The sequence below is a fragment of the Peromyscus eremicus genome, chromosome 9 (genome assembly GCF_949786415.1).
Source record: "Peromyscus eremicus chromosome 9, PerEre_H2_v1, whole genome shotgun sequence".
In the NCBI taxonomy this organism is placed as follows: domain Eukaryota; kingdom Metazoa; phylum Chordata; class Mammalia; order Rodentia; family Cricetidae; genus Peromyscus; species Peromyscus eremicus.
The window spans coordinates 95,490,202-95,512,589 of record NC_081425.1 but is presented as its reverse complement, the minus strand read 5'-3'; positions in this window follow the sequence as shown (position 1 = coordinate 95,512,589).

The following is a 22,388-nucleotide window of genomic DNA, read 5'->3' as shown; positions in this document are numbered from 1 at the left end:
CAGCCCTCAGTATCCAAGAACCAGATGGGCAGTGCATCTTCTCACTAGTGCCCTGAGCAAGAAATGAGCAAAACACATGGTACCAAGAACCAGGCACCAAAAAACAAGATCGACAGTGCAGTGTTTCGCTAGTTCCCTGGACGGAGTTCATGTACCTCTTCAGATACCTTGCTGTCCCAAGATGAGATCCCACCAGAACCAGTACCAGATGTAATAGAAGGAGACACTTTCTATGACTTATTGATGGAAGGTTCCTCAGACAGATGCTTGCTGGTTTCTTTTCAGTGTAGCAGTTCACTCCAATAATCCACCAGACTGAAAGCAATCCCCAGAGCCTTGGAACATCCTCAAGGTGTGCACCTCCTGAGTGCACTCTGGATTCCAGGAGTGAAGATGCAGCTTCATCCTCAGGGTGTGCACCTCCTGAGTGCACTCTGGATTCCAGGAGTGAAGATGCAGCTTCATCCTCAGGGTGTGCACCTCCTGAGTGCACTCTGGATTCCAGAAGTGAAGGTGTAGCCAAATTTATAGCCATCTTTATTATATGTGTACAATATAGCTGGTCAGGCAACTGTCTCTCCCTAAATAAGGGATTTGAGAGGACATTATTGAACACACAAGAAAATATGGTTTATATTGCTCAAAAACTGCAAAACTAGGGGTTTCCAAGGGTTGAGGGATTTCCAGAGGAATTTTGGTTATGTAGGAACTTGGCAGAACATCTGAAAATTACTTGGCAGTATACCTTATCTTATGAGGGTAGGTGTAAGTCAAGATTCACCCAGGTATGGACCAAGTCAAATTCCAGGAAGTTTCAAAGTATGATCAGGTCAAATTTTAAGACATAGAAACTTAAGTTTCACAGAAAACAGAAACAAACTTATTTTGACCTTGTAACAAGATAGCTAATGATCTTAAGATGGAATCAACCTGGTTTATCACACTCACACTGGGACCATGGTACACACTCACACTGGGACCATGGAACCCATTCACACTGGGACCATGGCACCCACTCACACTGGGACCATGGTACCCACTCACACTGGGACCATGGAACCCGTTCACACTGGGACCATGGCACCCACTCACACTGGGACCATGGCTGTGGTCTCTTAAGTAGGACCATTCAATGGCTTCTTCAGTTTTTCTAGCCCCACTGCTGATCCCTATAGTCTCTCCTCAGTATTATGGCTGGGGTACTATTCCTGAACATAATTCCATGACTAATCTTCTTAAGTCCTGAGACACTCACTTTACAGTGCACATAGACCATCCAGAGGGATGAGTAAGGTGCAGATTCTGAGCTGCCTTCCTAGGAAATGCCATTGCTGCCTGAGCCACACTTCTCAGGACAAGCCTGTGACAAAGCCTCATAAATAATGCAGATTCCAAACAGCCTCTTTCAACAAGCCTTGTATGCTTTGGCAGTTCTGTAAGGTCTTGCATGCCCACACAGCTCAGAGGCTCCATACCTCCTAAAAAATTTTTCTTCCACCTGGGTGATAGCATTTCTTTGGCCAGATTTCTAGCCATGCTGCTCTCCCTCTTCCCTCCCAGACCTCACCATCAGCTTCCATGTTATGATATAGAATAACTGATCTCTTCCCTAAAATCCAGTTTTCTACCTGCCATGTGTCTTTTTTTAAATGGGAATTGTGACTTTCAAGATTGTGGATTTTAAGACATCAACATTAAAGTTTTCTATCTTTCTGCATTGTGGACTTTAGAGATTGGGTCTTTTGAGGTTGCATTATTCTGGATATGACATTCCATTAAGGGTTATCTTTAGTGATTATAATGTGCTCCTGTGTTAGTCGGCTTTCTGTCAGTCTGACAAAATGCCTGAAAGAATCAACTTGGAGGAGAAAAGATGTATGTGCTACATACTTGCCAGGTTGCTGAGGTTGCAGAGGAAAGACAGTCACGTGGCAGAAGCAGTCAGGAAAACTGCCCAGATCCTGGCACCAGGAAACAGAAAAAGAAAGAGTTAGTGCTTGTGACTAAGACCCTCCAGTACGATATAAGTCTATAAATATATGAATCCATTCATGAGGTAAGAGTCTTCATGATCCAGTCACCCACCTCTCAGCACTGCTGTGTGGGATGCACACCTTCAGAACAGGACCTTTAGGGGAAACAAAGGTCTGAACCATAATAGTCCCACTTTCTAGTCTCCAGTGGAAGTATATTTATGATAAACTTTAAAATTAGAAAGGACAGAACTCACAAAGAGATTAAATGAAACGGCAGGAGTCCACAGTGATGACAGAGAGAGAAAGAACACATGCATACTAGTAACCGGAAGGCTCTCTCCACTCATACAGTCCCGGGCCCAGCCGATGAAACGATGCTGCTCACATTCAAAGTGGCTCTTCCCACCCTAATTAGCCCAGTTAAGATCTGTCACAGGCATAACCACAGGCCAGACCAATCTAGACAATTCTTCACTGAGAATTTTCTTAGATGATTCTAGATTGTGCTATGCTATCAATTCAAACCAGTCATCACAGTGAAGTAGAACTGACAGACAGCATTAACCCCTCCTAAGGAACTAGTCACTTCTCCTAAAGAACCTCCCTCCTCGGCACTGGGGAATCAAGTCTCACCACGCATCTTCAGAAGGCGAAACTGACCTCCAAGAGCACAGTGGTATAATACATTCTTATGTGTTTGGAATTGGTTTTTAGACTTTAATTTTAGCCCCTTCCTAACATACATACAGAGAGAGACAGGGGGATGGGGACTTTCTATTGAGTCTTTTAAGGGTTGCTTTTTTAGCTCGATTGAACCCTTATGTTATTTTTTTCTATTTCATAAACTTAAGATCCTCTTACTTTTCTTGAGCTTATTTTAGTGTTCATGTTTTGTTCCAGCATTGAAACTTAGCCATTTCTAGCCATTTTTTAGTTTATAAATCATCTGAAAAATCACATATCTTCCTTTTGGAAAATATTTGGCTGAATCAACATATTCTTGCTTGTCCTTTTTATGTCAACTTGTAAACATTTTCTAACACTTTTCTCCTTAAATAAAAGATTATTTAGAAAATCATGGATTCTTCATACCTTACAGATCACTTGGGTAGTAGTGGCAATGGTAGTGATTTTAGTGACAAAAACTAAGTACTAAGGTTATAAACAGTTACAGCATCAAATGTAAGAGAACTTTGAGGGATCAGAGAGGAAGTGTGTGTGCCCTACTGTGGTTGCAGCTCTCTTCAATCCAACTGCACTTCTTTCTTTCTCCTGGCTGTGGTTTCCCAGGCAAATCATCCCCACCAAAGTGATGAGTTTTCTCATTTATACGACCTGGGTCTGAGAGTCAGGTTGCTGATAGCAATGACTGTGCTACCACCCCACAGAATGATCACGGTACCATAAAGAAAGGAGCACACCCACACTTTGCCAGTAGTAGTTTGGCTTCACTCTGCCATGTAAATGTTTCTGTAGCAAATTAGACCATCAAGATGTGCACTAAAAAGTGGGTGGCTTTCATTCCCACTGTCCCAGCAGCACTGACGGGCAGACAACATCCAAGAGGCTCCTAAATAGAACTGAAGTTGATGCCCAACACCTCAGGAGCTGATGCACACAAAAAGCCGGAACCTAAGAGACGGTGAAAGTAGAATCATACTATCATCTGGATGCTGACATCTGACATACTTATATCACACAATGGCAAAGTCTGGGTTTCAGCCTTGATCCACTACTTCCAATGGGTGTAAACATGCAAAGCACCCATAGTCCTTGACTGCTTTTCTCATCCATAAGATGTGATTGACCTGCACATAGCCTTTGGAAGAATGGTTGGCACAATTACACTTTATATATATATAATATATATATTATATATATATATTATATATATTACCATTAGCCAACTATTTAAAAGATTACCTCTCCTCCCTAACCTCCCACCATAAACAAGGTGCATATTGGAAAAGTGTCCCATGAATTCCTTTTTTCACTATTTCCTTCGGTGAAGGACAACTAATCAGCACCAATTTAAAACAAATCCATATAGATAGACCTTAAAAGTAGAGGGAAGAGAAAATTAATTTTGCAGGCAGCTGAGACAAGAATCTCATCTTGTTCATGAAAGTGTTGGCAAAGACAGAAAGGGAGGAAGAAAAGAAGAAGGGAACAGGAAATAGCAGTAAATACAGACGCTTGTTGTCCTATGATTCCTATTGCTGTGAAGAGACACCACGACCACAGCAACTCTTATAAAGGAAAACATTTAATTGGGGTAGCTCGCTTACAATTCAGAGGTTTAGTCCATTATCATCATGGCAGGAAGCAAAGCAGCATGCAGGCAGACTTGGTGCTGGAGAAGGAGCTGAGAGTTCTTATATCTTGACTCACAGGCAACAGGAAGTGGTCTGAACACTGAGTGCAGCTTGAGCATATATAAGACCTCAAAGCCCACCTCCACAGTGACACACTTCCTTCAACAAGGCCATACCAACTCCAACAAAGCCACATTTTATAATCGTGCCACTCCCTTTGGGGGCCATTTTCTTTCAAACCATCACACTAGCACTCACTCGGGCTCTAAGATCTGTGAGGGTAAGTTAGTTGCTTAGAAAACAGAAGGGTGTTGTTGGTATCTGAACCTGGGAAGAACACACTCTTGAAAGTACCAGAAGGAAAATGACAATTCCCAGAGCACCACAAGTGTGTATGTTCAGAGATGTCCACTGCTTGTTGCCAGGAGGAAGAGGGTGAAGGCTGAGATCCTTCCTCCTGCTTAGTTCATCAGGACCCCATCCCTGATCTGTCAGTGTCTCAATCCCCTGCAACATGGTCCCTGGTTCTTCAGGTTTGGTCAGCTCTGACTTGGCCACACTCTGTTCTTTATTGCAGCGACTCAAAAGGAGTGTGGTGCACCACCAGCCACAGCAGTAGAAGGAGCTAAAGCTCTGGAGTGAGGAGGACTCCCAGAGCTGGTGGATCTTCACCATGCCACTCTGATTAGGAGGCCATTGCCATTTTCCCTTTGCCCAGCAGGCTTTATGTGTCTGTCCTCACACACTTACCTTCATTCACATGCTCATAGCACACGCCTGCACAGTCACATGAGCTCACACACTCCTCCTTTGCAACTCTGCACACAGCATGCTTATACAAATCTATACATTCATTCTCCACACTTTCGATCTCATGGGTGCCTAACAGCCATGGCCATAGGAAGCACCAAAGGAGACTGCATACACGACACTCTGGGAGAATAAATGATGAAAAAAAGAAAGCTCTGATCTCTCTAGGAGGTAGATGGAGAGAGGGGTGTGCATTGCTGTGTGCAGGTATGAAAGTACAGAAAAGGTCCACGGTTGGAGTATATGTATATTATCTGTGTATCTCAAGCTGCTGCTTCTTAAACTGCTTCCCAGGATCTCTGTCCATCATGTCAGCCTCAACAATTGTCATGTTATCACAGTATCTTCAAGTGTTTCACAGAAGTATCACACCTGCAAAAGTGTTTCAGGAGTGTTCCACTTCATCCCTGTGCCCTAGATCTGCTTCTGAACTGTCAGTGACCCTGATTCTGTGCCGGCGAGTGCAGTACCACATCTTCCTACAATGTCCTACATTCATTGATGGTGCTCAAGACACATCTTTGAGGAGTAGTTAACTTCAGATCATGGTTGTCACAGATAAATGATGACCATAAACTCTTCTCCCACCAAGGGGCAACAGCTTTGTCCTTCTAGAACCTAAGCTAGATATGACTTTCTCTGGCCAGAAGAGGGCAGCAGATATGATACCAGGTCTAGACACTCAAGAACCTGGCAGGATCTTATTTTGTTCTTTGTGAACTCTTTCTGTATAAGCTCTTCCTATATAAGGTTGCCCTTTCTGTGAAAGAGATCATGTGCACAGGGAAAGGCACCTGACCAGCCTTTTGAGTTCCTGTCATCACAAAAGAAATGCTGCTGTGTGAATTATGTCATTCAGTGTCTGAGCTAGCCAAGCTCCTGGCACACACAAACACGTAAGTGAGCCAGGTCCTCATAACCAGGAGCAGTAGGAGCCACCCTTAGTTTGCCCTGCCCAGATTGCACAATCCTGGTATTAAGGATTCAGTTTGAGGTTCTTTGTTACATGGCAATTGACAGCTGATAGAAAATGCCTAACAGAACCAATGAGTGTCTTCAACTGAATCATTGTGCTCTATTCTATGGCATTCACTACTCTGACACTTAGTATCTTAAGTGCCTTATGAATGGGGTACACGTGTACTTAAATGTTTACACATGTACCTATACATATCCCTTCTGAAATCTCCTCTACAAAACAGGGCTAAGTGCCCTTATTTGAGGCTGATGCTTAAAAAGCAATCTAGAGTCACACTCCAGGATACAACAGACTTAGCTATTGAACAACCCAAGTCTATAACCCAAAAGCCATTTTTCTTCAAATGTACCTTGTCCTTACCTGTGATGCTGTTCTCTGGCACTCTGCAGCCAGCCTCTTGACTTCATACATTTCTAACACATAGATTAATTGAGCATTCTGGACAAAGGGAACTGTCAAGCAAACAAGCAACCACACTTCCCCATCCTTAGAAGCCCTCCCCAGGGTCTTCCTACTGTTTTGCTGCAAAGCCCAGGCACTGCTTTGCTCAAGAATCATCCAGAAGCATGCACTTCTGTCTATAACTCTGTTTTACCAGCTATGAAATGGGAATGTGTTTTGAATTTTTCTGGTTTCTTTGTTGATAACTCAATCCTGGATTTTAGTGGAATAAAAACTGACATCTTTTCTTCATCACTTCTCTATGGAAACAGTAAAAGGGATGAGTCTCACAAAAAAATATACTGGAGGGCAAGCAGAGATACAGTGGGTATCAAGACCAGGGCCTGGAAGAATAATCATTTTTCATCAGGACAAAAACCAACTGCTCTGTCATAGCATTTGAAAACTCCCTTATTGTTTTGGTACTCAGCATCCTACAGAAGCTCGCATGGGTGAAAGTCTAACTCCTGATCCTGGCCCATGGGCTGAATTGGGACTGACCTGTCAGGAGCCAGATCATATCATTGCACAGAAAATCAGCATCATTCCTTGTATAAAAGCGATCCACATGGCACATACATGTAGACACTGGATGGCCTCACAGCTGTGTGGCCAGTAAGGGACGTCCCTGACAATCCTTCCCACCTGCCCACATTAACAGCTTGTTGATGGAGGAGTGGAGGTGGTGGGGGGAGAATTGGCTTTGCTGTCAGTCAGACTGAGACACCCTCCAGTCCTGTCTCTAGCACTTACTGTGTGATGTCAGAGTAGATGCTTCATGTCTCTAAACTTCGAGCTTCTAATCTATAAAAGAAAAGTAGTAACACCCTTTGACTGTTGTAAAACAGAGGCACCCATCCTTTGCCACTGTCTGTCAACACTCCTGAGATGTGTGGCTCCAAGGAGCTGACGGTATCTGCTACAGAATAAAGGGAGAGATAGATGACAGACCAGTAGCTACTTCCTCTTCTCCTTACTCAAAGAGCCCCCTGTTGTAGGGCAGGGCATGTAACATAGTGAGCAAGAACTCGCCTCACAAGTGCAAAGCTGTGGGTTCCAAAGAAAGGAGGGATTTTGTCTCTGGTTGTTGTTGTTGCTGCTGCTGTTGTTCTTGTTGATGTTGTTGTTGTTGTTGCTAATCCTCATTTGTAACTGAACCATCTAAAATACTATATTTTCCAGCTGTACCTAATTCTCAGTGCAGTCACATGACAAAGTTCAGGGACATGAATATAAGACCAAGTATGACGTCAAGCCTCTGGGAAGATGCCTGCCCTTCTGTCTTTTCCTCATTTCTGCTTGCTGGAATGTGAACATAAAGACTGGAGCCCAAGAAGCCCCCTCAAGCCATGGGACAGCAGAGCCACAAGGTGGAAGCAGCTTGAGTTGCTGATAATCACCAAGCTGATGGCATGCCACATTCCTCTATTATGAGACACCCAAACTTAATCATTTTAAACCACAGTTGAATGAAGCTTCTCTATTATCTATAGCTGAATTTGATCTTTACTAGTACTAGAAGGTAATATGCTTTGTGGTTAAATTAGCTCTCAATATATGTTCTAGAATGTGTTTTTTCAAGAAGATTTATTCCTTATTCATGCTTGTGCTGGAGCCTGTGGGTCTCACTCTTCATAAAATACGCCGAGAATCACAACAGCCTTTAAATGGAAAAGCCAAGTGGAAAGGGAAAGATACAACTTTGAGCAACTGGCCAGATCAGACCACATTATGTTCATTCACAAATAAGAAAAGAATGGCTGATGTGTTCCAAAGCTGGCTGTGTGTTGGGGCTGTGGACTTGAACAGGAGTACTGCATATAATCTTTCCAACAAGTTTATGATTTACTACACTCAGCCTGCTTGAACTTTGAGTAAGAGAATCAAGGCTCGTGGACACCCTGCTAGCTCCTTTCCAAGACAGAGTAACTTAGTTAGGGTTTCTATAGCTGTGAAGTGACAACATGACTATGGCCATTCTTATTAAGAAAAACATTTAATTGGGTGGCTTACAGTTTCAGAGGTTTAGCTCCTCATCATCATGGTGGGACATGGTGGTGTGCAGGCAGACATGGTGCTGGAGAAGTAGCTACTTAGTCCTACATCTTGCAGGCCACAGAAAATGGTCTGAAAGTACATTAAGGGAAGCTTAAGCAAAGGAGACAGCAAAGTGCCCCCCCTCAGTGACACACTTCCTCCAACAAGACCATACCTACTCCAACAAAGTCACACCTCCTAATAATACCACTTCCTATGAGCTTATGGGAGCCAATAACATTCAAATTACCACACAGAGCACTGCTGATGGACTTAACTGTTCAGTCAGGACCTGACAGTACCATGTTGCCATTGCCCTACCTGCTTGAAAGCCTCTTCCTGGTCCTACAGTGTAGACAGGGACATGGTCATTTGCAGACTTGCTTCTTGAGTGCCAGGTCCCAAGTCTGAACACAAAGCTGCTGCTTTGCACAGCAAGAAAGGTGTTCTGCTTGTGGCTTCTTGCTGTCATTGCTCACAAATGACCTCTCTAGCCCAAGCCAAGATTGCATTAATATTGGATCACGCTTGATTTATAACATCTCATTTCAAACAGCATCGATCCTTCCAGCTTCTGAACATGGTGCTGATCCCTGAGATGAGTTAGATTCATGTATTCAGGCCCTCTGTCATGTTTAAAGACCTGATTGCAGGCTCAGGAATGAAGCCCATGAATTTCTGCAAATTTATCACCTATTTACTTAGGAATTTATACTTGTTTCCATTTGAGTTTCTTGGACCCTTGGCTAGATGCCAAAGTCCAATTTCTCATGGATCCTTGGGTCTCATTTTTAAAATTCTAGATGCATAAAAATAACAGATAAATGATGTATCTAAGATGATTTGGTGGTAGATAATACTGATACCTGCACAGATTTTCATCCCAAAATAAAATAAATTATTCCAAATTATAGACCCTCAAAAAACATTACAAATAAATAAAACACCCCAAGTGAGCACATTCTCCTTGCACTGAAGCAACAGCACAGACTGAGTGTGTCTGGTTCCTGAAGCAGCTAGTGGGTAAAGACTCCTGACCATTCTGGCTGAGCAGTTAGAACAGTTGGTTTGAGCTCATGAGCTAAGGTTCCTAGGGAAGCCTATACTGGGATTGCTGTATCTTGTCAACAGCGGTCACAGGCATCTTCCCTTACAATAAAATGGAATTCTAGCCAGTGCAGCTGCTGAGTTTTGCAACTGCCCTTGAAAAATGAGCAATTGTGAGGCTTGTGTTGCTGTCCAGCCATATTAAAATCCACTCTGCCCTGCAGTTCCAAAGCTGGCATGCTTGGCAAGAGGCCTTTTTATAAGAGAATATATAGGCTGCCCTAAATATCTATATTTACAACTTAGGCTGAGCTGCCCTAAATATCTATATTTACAACTTAGGCTAAGGGACACGATCCCCACAGCCCAGCCTCACCAAAGCTTCTGATGCTCACTCTGTCCACGAGGTCCGTCCATTCATTGTCTTGCCAAAAGGGGGTATGTCAACATAATGAGTAAGACACTGTCCAGGCTTCAACCCATAAGCCAAGCCAGAGCATTGCCTTCAGAAAGCCTACACTCTAGTGTGGGGATACAGACAGAAGAAATAATAAGTATCTGATACAGATGCCATGTGTGTGGCATCCATGTCCCCAGGGCACTCACCATACAGTATGAGCAAAAGGCTTTTTCTCACAGACTGGTGAATCAAGGGCTTCTGTAGCCACCACGATATGACCTGCCTTTGCAGAATAGGATCAAAAGTGACCTTCAACAAGAAAGTGCCGTTAGTGTACAATTAGCCTTCAGTATCCATGGGTTCTGCATCCATGGATTAAACCAACAATGCATCAAAAATATTTAGGGGAAAAAGTTGCTTTGTATCCAACATGCCCTGGCCATCATCATGTTCTGCTTCACCAAGTGTCTAGAATCGACAAAACCAAATGACTATGGATAGAACTTCTGAAAACATCAGCCAAATTATTCCTCCCCGCTGAGTTGTTCTCTTGGGTATTTTGCTCACATCTTCAGAAAGCTGAGTAATGTGGGATGTTTTCCTGAGCCACAGCCCTACAGGTTCATCTGGTCCCCCAAAACATGAGGAGAGAAGGAAGAAGCAGCAAAGTGCAGCTGGGAAGGACAAAGATACCCAGCATCTCTCCCAGCACCCAGGAGAGTTAAATTAGCTTAGAAAAAAAATCCACCTTGGTCCTTTCAGAAGAGAAAAGAACTTGGATTGAAGATGTAGTGAGGCATGAAGTTTGTGTGTATACTCAGAGGAGGTGTGGTGTAGGTCTAATCATCTACCAGAGTAAGAGAGGAGCAGCTTTACCTCTTTTAGGAATCACCCTACTACTAGGAGGTGCAGTTGAACAGCTCAGTCCCTCTGAACCTCAACTCAGGCTGGATCAAGAATATCAGCTATGGTAGACAAGGCTGAATAGAGAGGCAACAGTCCTGCCTACTCAGAGGAGCATGAGAGACCAGGAGGAAACCCCAGCTTCTACCCAATGACCTGAGATCAAGCATAAAAGGGACTTTTCATGAGGAGGTCAACAGGATAACGGCCACACTGATGCCACACAAGACTGAGAGTAGAGTCTTGAAGACTTCTGAGAAAATGATTGGGTCATGCTTTCTATCTCTGGAGGGCCAGGATTACAGTCTCAGCATGGACAGGTAGGAGAGTTGGGCATGACAAATTCACTAAGTTATAAAGCACCTACAGGCTCTTTGTGGTGCCCTCAGGTTGTGTGCACTGGAACTGCTCACGCCACAGTTACATATGCACAATGCTGTATGTCACTGTTACAGATGTTGTCAACTTCTATTACCACTTTCACTATTACTTATTTAAGGCTTTTCTCTATATCAACTTGTATTTTCACATAGCTCTATTCTAACCAATAACATGTTTATTGTGCTAATCATATTATATCATGTAGCTTACTATTTACATTAAAATAAATATTTTTTGTGTGCATGCTACTTAAAATTTTTCTCGGGGCAGGTGAGACAGCACAGTGTGTAGATAGGATTGCTACCAAGACTAATGACCTGAGTTTAATCCCCAGGCCCCACATGATGAAAAGAAGAGAACTAACAAAAGCTTCTTGGTAAGATCTGAGCTTGCTTTACACAGCAGGGCTGCATTAGGGGATGGCTTGACCACATGCATGGTTACCAGGTGTCTAGGATGGCCTGTATTTGGCTGTGCTGGGGGGACATCTTTTGCTCCACTCCTTAGAATTCCTTTAAAAGCCCTTTAATAGAGACAGAAGGGGCTAGTGAGTTTTGACCCAGGCCCTCCCGAGCTATCCTGCGTTTCTAAGTGTCTCTCTCCTCTATACATATTTCTCACTTCTCCTTCCTCAAGAGTATCCTGGGGGAAAAGAGGGAGCTTTTCTCCTGCACTAACTGCCGCTAGTTGTTCTCTGACCTCCACATGCAGGCAGTGGACTGCACACATACACACAAAAATAAAAACATAAGTAAATAAATACATAAAACACATAAACAATTTCCATAATTTTTATGATTTATTTATTCTTATTTTATATGCTTGAGGTTTTGCTTGCATGTATCCCCTGGAACGGGAGTCACAGACAGTTGTGAGCCGCCACATGGGTGCTGGGACCTGAACCCAGGTCCTCTGAGAGAACAGTCAGTGCTCTTAACTGCTGAGCCATCTCACCAGCCCAATTCTCATAATTTTTAAAGATTTGCTTTTATGTATATAGGTGTTTTGTCTGCATGGAGGTCTGTGCAACCCATGTATGCAGTGCCCTCAGAGGCCAAAAGATAGCATCAGATCCTAGAAACTGGAGTTAAAGATGGCAGTTAGTCACCTTGTGAGCACTGTTACCCAACTAAGGGGTCTTCTATTAGAGCAAGTGGTCTCGCAGGGGTCTTAGTGTAGGTCTTTAGTCCCAGCATTCAGAAGGCAGAAGCAGCCTCTGAGTTTGAGGCTATCCTGATCTGCATAGTGAGTTCCAGGACATCCAGGGCTACACAGAGAAACCTTGTCTTGAAAAACCAAGTCTTCTTAATCAATGAAATGCTCTTCTGCCTGTTTTCTAAAGGGCTTAAGGAACAGATTTGTTCTTTACTTTTTGAGACATGGTCTCGTGTAGCCAAGCTGGCCTTCAACCCCTGGTTTTCTTGCCTTACCTCTCAAGTGCCAGAATTATAGGCATGAAGCATCCTAGGCATCTCCTACTATTAAAATAAAGGGTTCAGTCTTTATCTATTTATAATCATCTTCCATGCCGCCGCTCTATGCAACACACTTGAGAAAACACAAGCATTCAGAATGTGAAAGGTCCTTTCATGTCTGGTCACTGTGACTGATTTGCAAAGCTCCCTAGGAAATGCCAAGAGACTAAGATTCTGAGAGCTGTCATAAACTCCTGCTGAAGAAGATACTCTGCTCTGTTTTAAACCTCCTCCTTCAAGCAAATGTGCACCACTGGAGACATTTGGAAATATCAAGAACATAAAAGGAAGCTGCTGGTATCTCCCATTTCTCTCTGGAACAGTAGCCTTCCAAGTGATGTGAGCTTGTACAGAATTAGAGTTGCAGTTTCCATGCTATCCAAACAGATAAAGGGGCGAGAATAATTAAGGCAATTACAACATGTAAACAGCTTAGAAAAATAAAGGACGTGATTGCATTTAATGCAATAAAAATAATACTGTAGAAAAAACAGGACCCAGATCCTTCTCTCACCTCTGCTACCTATTAACTATCCTGGGAACCTTCAGTCAAACTGAACTAAATTCTATGCCAATGGTGTTTAGCTTAGACCAATGCTTCTTAAGCTAACATAGTTGGACAAGCATCATTACCGACTAAAAACCCTAACAAATACAAAACACGCAGTAGCATGCATCAAGTTTTGTTTTTTCATTAATTGTTTTAATGCCTTGCTTTCTTACCTATGCAACTCCACTTACAGGTTGTTTGAACTGTCTGGTTCTACATTAGGATCCTCTCTGCTGTTGAAACCCTATCTGCAGAGCTTCCCATCCCAGCAAGTCTTCCTTGATCTCTCCAGAAAGAGTAATTATTGTGGATTTTCTCTCCTCTGTAAACTCTAAGATCGTCTGTTCAACTCCTTCCTGAGCCCTTTCTCCTGTATCAGCTCCAGTCTGGGTGCCTCACCAAGTAGTTCCTGTCAAAGATACTTGATGAATTGACTAAATTTTATAAATTGCATCCTAACAACGATTGGTGTTTTGAAGTTTGACTATAATCCAGATACAATGGCCCACACCTATAATCTCAGAACTCAGGAGGGTAAGATAGGAGGATGGAGAACCCAGCCTGGGCTACATTCAAGAGCCTATGCCAAGAAAAAAAAAAGAGGAGGAGTAAAAGGAGGAAGGCAGGATTAGATTGTGGTTGTCACTCATGATGTCTGGTGATGAGAAGAGTTAAAATAGTGGAAGAAAATGGGGAACTTCGTGGTGGCACATGCCTTAATCCCAGCACTTAGGAGAAGCAAGCAGATCTCAGCGTTCAAGGCCATCCTGGTCTACAGAGAAAGTTCCAAGACAGCCAGGCTTATACAGAGAAACCTTGTCTCAAAAAAACAGAAGAAGAGGAAGAAGAGGGAGGAGGAAGGAGCAGGAGGAAAGAGGAGAAGGGATTAAAATGAAGGGTAAATATTTTATTCAAAACAAAGAATTATGCATCCCACTGCACACAAGGAAATAAGCATCATAGCAGACAGAACAGAGTCTTGTCTCCAGCATACTGTTGGGGAATCTATAACACATCTCCTTATTATTTTTCTGGCATAATGTAAAGATACTCACTGGTCACGTTTCTTTAAAAGCTTAATAGAGAAAATTATTATTTTAATATTCTTTCCCCATCCCTGCCACCTTCCAGTGATATTGGTGGATGTCTTAAAATATGTAAAGATATTCTCTGCCTCATTTATCCTCTGGGAATTTTAACTGTTGTTTCCATGTACATTAATAATTTTGTGGTGTAATTTTTCCCAAGAGAATGTATCAAAAGAAAGTGTGCATAGATTTACATATGTAATTGCTAACAAGCCTCCCAAGAAGGAAATAGCCTCCATGCAGGTGGAAATAATATCACTTTAAATCAAAGCTTAATGACTATCGAAATATTTTTACAAAGCTATAGACGAATGCCAGGCTATAAATCAAAAGCAATTAGGAACTATAAATGGCACTTTTGACAAGCGGCTACTCATTTGATGGTTGTGTGAGCATATTGAAAAAATTTTTTTTGCTTTATCTCGTGTTTTGTCTGCCCAGATAAATGTAACTTTCATATTTTGAAAATCACTCCAAGACAGTAGGGCAGTAAAGTCCTGCCCCCATCACATATATCAAAAGGACAGAGTTCTCCTCTTCCAACTCCCTGGCTTCCTTGTGGTGGCAGTTCCCTTGGTGCTGGGCACTGAGAAAGCAACAATAACAACAACAAAAAAAAATGGAGATTAGAGTGTGGTAGCCACGCAGCTGTAATGGCAGCATTCTGGAGGTTGGGGCAGAAGAAATACAAGTCCAAAATCAGCACCAACAAATTTAAGGCAAACATGGGCTGCACAGGGAGATCCTTTGTCAAAAAATAACAGAAATGACATAGAGGGGTTGGGGAACTGTGTTAGTCAATAAAGTGCTTTCCACACAAGCGTGAGTTTGATTCCCAGCACCTATATCTAAAAGTCAGGCACTGTGGTGCTCACCAGTAGTTCCAATACTAGAAGTGTGGGAACAAGAAGAGCTCTGATGTTTGCTGGCTTCCCAGTCTAAGCAAATCACACATGTGCATACACATACAAACATATACACAACAGAGAGAGAGAGAGAGAGAGAGAGAGAGAGAGAGAGAGAGAGAGAGAGAGAGAGAGAGAGCATGTGGTCAGATGTAGATGGCTGTTGTTTTTCAACAGCTCTCCATTTCTTTATCTTTTCACTTCCATCCACCACCATCTCCTTCCAACTCTACCTACTACTCGCTATCCCATCTCCCTCCCATCTTCAAGTCTTCCTTTTTATTATTGTTAATAAGCCTGAGTCCCATTAATGCTGCCTATATGCCCACAGATGTGGGGCCATCCACTGGAGCATGGGCTGTAGTGGGTAGCTGTTCCAGCTTTGACCTTGAAACACTGCCCTTAGAGTGACAGCAGGTAAAGACCTGCCCCTGGGGCGAGGCTTAGAGGGAGCCTCTTAAACTCGAGGTGCGTACTTGTTTGGCCCCTTCTGGATACCTCATGGTCCTGGAATTTGGATGGGAGACCAAGTCAGAGTTCTCCATTGGATGGTACCTCATCTCTCCTGGATCCTGTAACCAACCGCTATTGGCTGTAAGTTATCTCAGAAATAAACCTCTCTTGATTACCAGATAAAATTATATGGAATTGCGTTGTTAAATACAGTTATATCTGGCACCCAACATGGGGCTCAAATCCATAACCCTGGGATTAAGAGTTCCATGCTCTACCGACTGAGCTAGCCAGGCTACCTACCAGTGGCTGTATCCCCAAAGGAGAGTGAATCTTCCTTCCTCAGCAGCTATCACCTGCCAATAGCTCCTCTGCTAGGGGTGGAGTCTCAGAGTCCCCCCTCCTATCCATGCTGGAATTTTTACTGTCTGGATCTTATGCAGGTATTTCACAGATAACCACAGCTGCTATGAGGTACAACAGCCATATCTGTCCAGCAGCTTTAGCATTTCACAACACTCCTTTTGTCTACCAGTTTGTATTGTCTGTCCACCCACTTCTGTGATGCGCCCCAAGCCTTGGATAGGGAGAGGCTAACACAGGTGATTCATCCACAGCTGAGCATTCGAAGCTGCTTAGAGTGGACACTTCAATCAGTTGTCAGGCTGCATTAACCACAATCCCCTGCAAAATGAAACTTTTCTGATCAAAGTTGAGAACAATGTAAATCTATGGATATTATACCTACCTATTTAAAAGGCAACTTCAGAGCATGACTATTTAACAAAACAACAACTGTAGATTTCCTCTTGCAGGGCATATGATCTCTTCACCCATGACCAGGTTTAAAGGACCAGGCATAAAATCCCTCCTGGGGAGCAGGCCTAATAGTCAATCAGAAAGTGGTTGTTTACCCCCCATACTGCTATTTCACCAATGGGCATACACTGCCAAGCAGGTCAGTACTGCAGCATAAGATACTGATGTCTTTTCTCCCCCAGTAGCCTCGATAGCATCTTCCTGGCACTGTGAAAGTAGCCATCAGTGAGAGATTCCTGGTCAGTCAATATTGATTTCTCTATATCTTATACCAAGAGTGAGTGGTGACTTCAGCAATAGGGTCTTACCCTAAAGTTATGGTGGGCAACCAAGGGCAATGGCAATAGACCATGTTGTTTCAGTATCTCTAAGGCCTCACTGACCAGTAACTCGTAGGATGGTATGCCATGCCTGGCACTGATATTTTCACTTAATAATAAAATGGGAGCACCACCCATTCTAGGTACTTCTACTTTTTTTTGTGCTTCTACCTTTTAATACATTATATTTTTATATATTATGTTTTATAATATATAACTACTTTTTTATTATGTATATAGAATGTATGACTGCAGGCCAGAAGAGGGCACCAGATCTCATTATAGATGGTTGTGAGCCACCATGTGGTTGCTGGGAATTGAACTCAGGACCTCTGGAAGAGCAGTCAGTGCTCTTAACCTCTGAGCCATCTCTCCAGCTTATAAACTACTTTTTATGTATTGTATTTTGTAACAAGTTTACAAACTGGTGGAAACACCTTAATATAGCCTTACTTTTGGTTAACCCACTTGCTTCCCTCTCTCCTCCCCAATCCCCCTATTTCAACTTCAGCCTTTAATCCTGGGAAGTCCCATCTACTCTCCTCCTGTCACCTATAATACCATCCTCTCTAATTAAAAAAAAAAAAAATGGAATGAGCCAGCATGGTGGTGCATGCCTTTAACCCCAGACTTAGGAGTCAGAGGCAGGTGAACTGCTGTGAGTTCAAGGCCAGCCTGATCTACAAAGCGAGTTCCCAAACTGCTAGGCTGTTACACAGAGAAATTTTGTCTCAAAAAACAAACAAACAAACAAAGACAAAACAAAACAAAATGGAAGTATTGGAAGATCATAAATTTCCATATAGCTTCTTCATAAATCTTTTACTTGATTACGCCTTTTGCCACCTCCTCTTTTCCCCGTTCCCTCTCCATGCTTGGCAGGTTTATTTATCCCTTGTGGCCCATTGATCAATCTAAATTATCCCTTCCAGTATCCTGCAGCTGGCTTACTGTTCATAACTTCCTATGATCTGCCATTATTGTGGAAAGTTTCCACTTCTCTTTTTATTTTAGTAGTTTTGCTTGGTGTAATAGTTGGGATTGGCAGTTGTGGTTTTTCAGAACTTAGACTACATCTTTCCAGGCACTTCAAGCTTTAAAGGTTTCTATCAAATGGTCTGTTGTTACTTTGGAAGTGACCTGACCTTCCTCTCTTGCTGTCTTCGGTAGACTTTCTTCATTCTGTGTTCTCAGTGTTTTAACTGTAACATGTCATGGGGAGTTTCTTTTCTAGTCCTGTTTTGTGTTCTATAGGCCTCTTTTACTCTGATGGGGATCTCTCTAGGTTTGGGAAATTTTCTTCTATGAGTTTGTTGAAAATATTCTTTACACCGTTGATATGACATTTTTATCTTTCCTTTGTGCCCATAATTCAAAGGTTAGGTCTTTTCATGGTATACCAAAGCTCTACCATGTTCTGCTAATAACTTTTTTTTTAAGTTTCATTGACTTTTTTTTATTTTTCTTTTCTTTTTTTTTAAATTCATCTATTTTTTTTTAAATCCCAGCCACAGCCTCCCCTCCCAGTCCCTCTTCCCATTACCCCCACCAGACCCCCCAATCCTCTCCTCTTCTGACTCCATCCAGGAAAGGGCAGGCAGGCCTCCCATGGATATCAACAAAATGTGACATATCAAGTTGTAGGAAGACTAAGCACCTCCCCATGTAAGGCTGGGCAAGTTGACCCAGCATGAGGAGTAGGGTCCCAAAAGTCAGCAAAAGAGTTGGAGGCAGCCCCTGTTCCCACTGTTAGGAGTCCCATGAGAGGACCAAGCTACACAACTGTAACATACAGGCAGAATGCCTAGGTCAGTCTCATGCAGGCTCCCTGGTTGTCAGTTCAGCCTCTGTGAGCCCCTATGAGCCCAGGTTAGTTGATTATGTGAGTCTTCCCAGTAGTGTCCTTGACTCCTCTGTCTCCTACACTCCTTTCTCCTCCTCAGTAGTGGCAGAATTCCTGAACTCCGCCTAATGCTGGCTGTGAGTCTCTGCATCTGCCTCCATCAAGTTGCTGGATGATGCCTCTCTGATGATAATTGGGCCAAGCACCAATCTGGTCACAGGAGACGGCCAGTTCAGGCTACTTATCCATTATTGCTAGGAGTCTAAGCTGGGGTCCTCTTCATAGACTCCTAGGGGATTCCCCTTTGCCAGGCTTCCACCTGACTCCAAAATGTACCCCTAAGCAGCCCCCTCAGCACTCTCCCCCTCTTCCCCGCCCCAACCTGATCGCTCATGTTCTCATCCTCAAAGACCTCAGCACATTGACTTTTTAATGAGTGATTCAATTCCTTTACTTTGTCTTCCAGCCCTGACATTCTGATTTCCACACCATCTATTCTATAGGTGAGTTTTTATTTGGTTTATTGACTTTTTCATTTAAGTTTATGCTTTCTTCAGCAATTCTATCCCTTAACTGAATTCTATTTTCATATCATTTTACTCTTTGTTTTTGTTCTCTTGGAATATATTCATATCTTCTAACTCCTCTGGGAGATCCAAGACCAAGTGCAATTAGGCCAGAACTGCATGTAATCTGTTGAGAGCAGTGGCTGTACACTATGGTGAGGGTCCCACGGCCCTCCCTGCACCTCCTTCATGGAGGAAAAGTCAACCATCAATAAGCCCAATAGGGTGATCTTTTGTAAGTAGGCACAGCAGAACTCACAAAGATGGTGGCAGTTTAATTTAAAGGATAGTCCTATACAACCGACCCTAAAAAGAGAATGCATTTTTAGGTAGATTTTTAAGTAAATACAGCTATGATTGACAAAAATTGTTTATTTCAAAATACTAAGAGAGATACAAAGAAATGATAAAAATTCAAAGTGATGTATATGCCAACTATCTTAATCTGATCATTACTCATTGCACGTATGTACTGCTGTTTCATGGCATCCCCTTAAAGAGATACAATTTTGTGTCAGTGTTTAAAAACAAAAAAAAAATAAATGAGTTCAAGATTATATGTATGTCTTCTCCTTTTTCATCTTCCATTTGCCACTGTAAAGGTTATAAATAACACATACATTCTGTTTACCATGAAATAATAATATCAGCAACTCATCAAAAACAAAACAAATGTAACTTATTTATAAGGGACTGATTGATCCAAGGGACTTGAAAATACACTTTTCCCTTTTGTTCAGTCTTCTATATCCACTGAGTTGTTTACTACGCCACAACCCACATATCTACATATTCTCATTCACATACCTTTCACACAGACTTTTGTCTTCTTTTTTCCCCTCTTGCAATCCTGAGATTTGAACCCAGAACCCTGTACATGCTAGGCAAGTGCTCTACCACTGAGTTACAGCCCAATAATGGAGATTTTTTGTGTGTGTGATTATTACATTATTTATTTCGGGGAAGGAACACCCACAATGTAGAGGTCAGAGGATAATTTGAAGCAGTCAGAAAACTTGTAGAAGTCAGTTCTCTCCTTCTACCATATGGGTCCCAGGGGTCCAACTCAAACAGTTAGGCTTGGTGGCAATGCTATTACCCACCAACGCATCTCACTAGTCTCCAGTAGTGGAAAAGTGTGAGGCTCCCTATGGAACAGAGAAGAGCACACAAATCAGCATTTCCCAGCACTAGGGAAGATGTAAAATTATATACTATAAATTCTGTCTTCTAGAATTTTCTCAATGTAGTGACCAAAAGCAATAAACAGAATCAAGGCTTACATTCCCACTAACTGCAGACAAATGGTAGAATTCATAGAAGCTACAAGCAGAAATTTCCTCATGATTGTTTTCCAACTTGCCTACGTTTTATATTCTTTTGCGTTAAAAATCGTATTTGTTTACAAGTAAAAGCAAATATTTTTTTTTCAAAAATTGGTAAGTCAGGAAGGAATACCAGCTTCACCTCAGATCCACTCACCCTCAAGAGAGAAACCAAGGTAAGAGAGAAGCAGGGCTGAGCTTCCAGTTCTTCTGTGAGCAAATGCTATTGACTGTTGGTAACCACGGACCGGGCATTGTGTTCTCTGTGTCAATCAGTTTTACGTTGCTTCAACTCCAGACTAACAACTAAGCAATTTCTAAGGACTGGAGGTTTGTTCAGAATGCTGCAGACTGGGAAGTCAAGGAGCATGACCCCAGCATCTGACATGGGCTTCTTGACGAATCCTAACAGGGCAAAGGTCAGCATATGGCAAGACAGAGTAGATGCACCACAAAGAACTTGACCTCATAACAAGACCACCTCTTTGACAACCATTTCATTAATACATGACATAGTTAATCCATTCATAAAGGCAGAACACTTGTGACACAACCATTCCAAAGGACTCACCTCCCCACACATCTGTGTAGGAAGCCATTTTTCTAACACACTCAAGCCACCTCCATGCCTTTCTCTCCTATGACAGTATTTAAAAAAAAAAAAATGAGAGGCCTTGTGGGAAAGATTATCTTTTATTACTGAAACTGTTTTTCATGCTGATATACCATCAAACAGCACCCAAAACCCTGAATGGTGAGTTCAAAGTTCAGCAGCAGTAACTAACTCAGGATTTCCTGAGAATGGTTCTTTGAACCACAGCCTTCCATGATCACCAACCTCCTCCAACACACGCTCTGGCAGGAGAGTAAGAGAAGAAAGTTCAGTATAGGGAACTAGGAGCCTTTGGAAAGAACTAGCTCTTCCCTGAATCAATCAGCCCCATTTTCTGAAGCTGAGTAGAGAAGTTCCCAAAACAATCCTGTATAAAGAATATAGGGTGAAAGGGTCTTAGGACTGAGGCCAGCAAGATGGCTCAGTGGTTAAAGGCACTTGCCACCAAGCCTGATAATCTGAGTTCAAGCTCCAACCCATATGGTAGAAGGAGAAATGTGACCCCCACAAACTGACACTCATATTGTGACATTGAAACACACACACACACATACACACACACACACACACACACACACACACACACACACACACAGAGTAAATAAGTAATTTTTAAACATAGGTCTCAGAAGGAGATTTACATCACACACATTGGTCTCTGCCTGAACACTGGGACTACTAGTAGGAGAATCAGGAAGTGGCTTGGGCTGGCCCCTATCTAGTTCCTGAGCCCTGAGGGACACGGAGAACAGGCTTGGCAGTGTCCACAGACCACAAACTTCAGGGCCACTGAAACCAGATGCAGTTAGAACCACAGGCTTATCACAGAACTTCCAGGCCACAGCTTAAGAGTTAAACTAGTATCCTTTTAGAGGGGCTGTTAGATGTCACTGGGCCTGGTGGTTGGTTCCTGTCCCCTCTCAATTTGGAGACAATAAGGAAGACCAATGGTGGTGTATGTAGCATAGAAGAAAGAAACAGGCTTCAGTATGAAAGAGGCAAGTCATGATGGGGAAGAGAGGTGATAAATGAGTTAACTTATTGAAGACAGGCTGTTCCTACTTTCTCCTCCAGACCCTCAGAGCAAGGTACTCAATCCTGACTTCACATTAAAGTTTACCCGGAGGGATGGGCATGGTGGT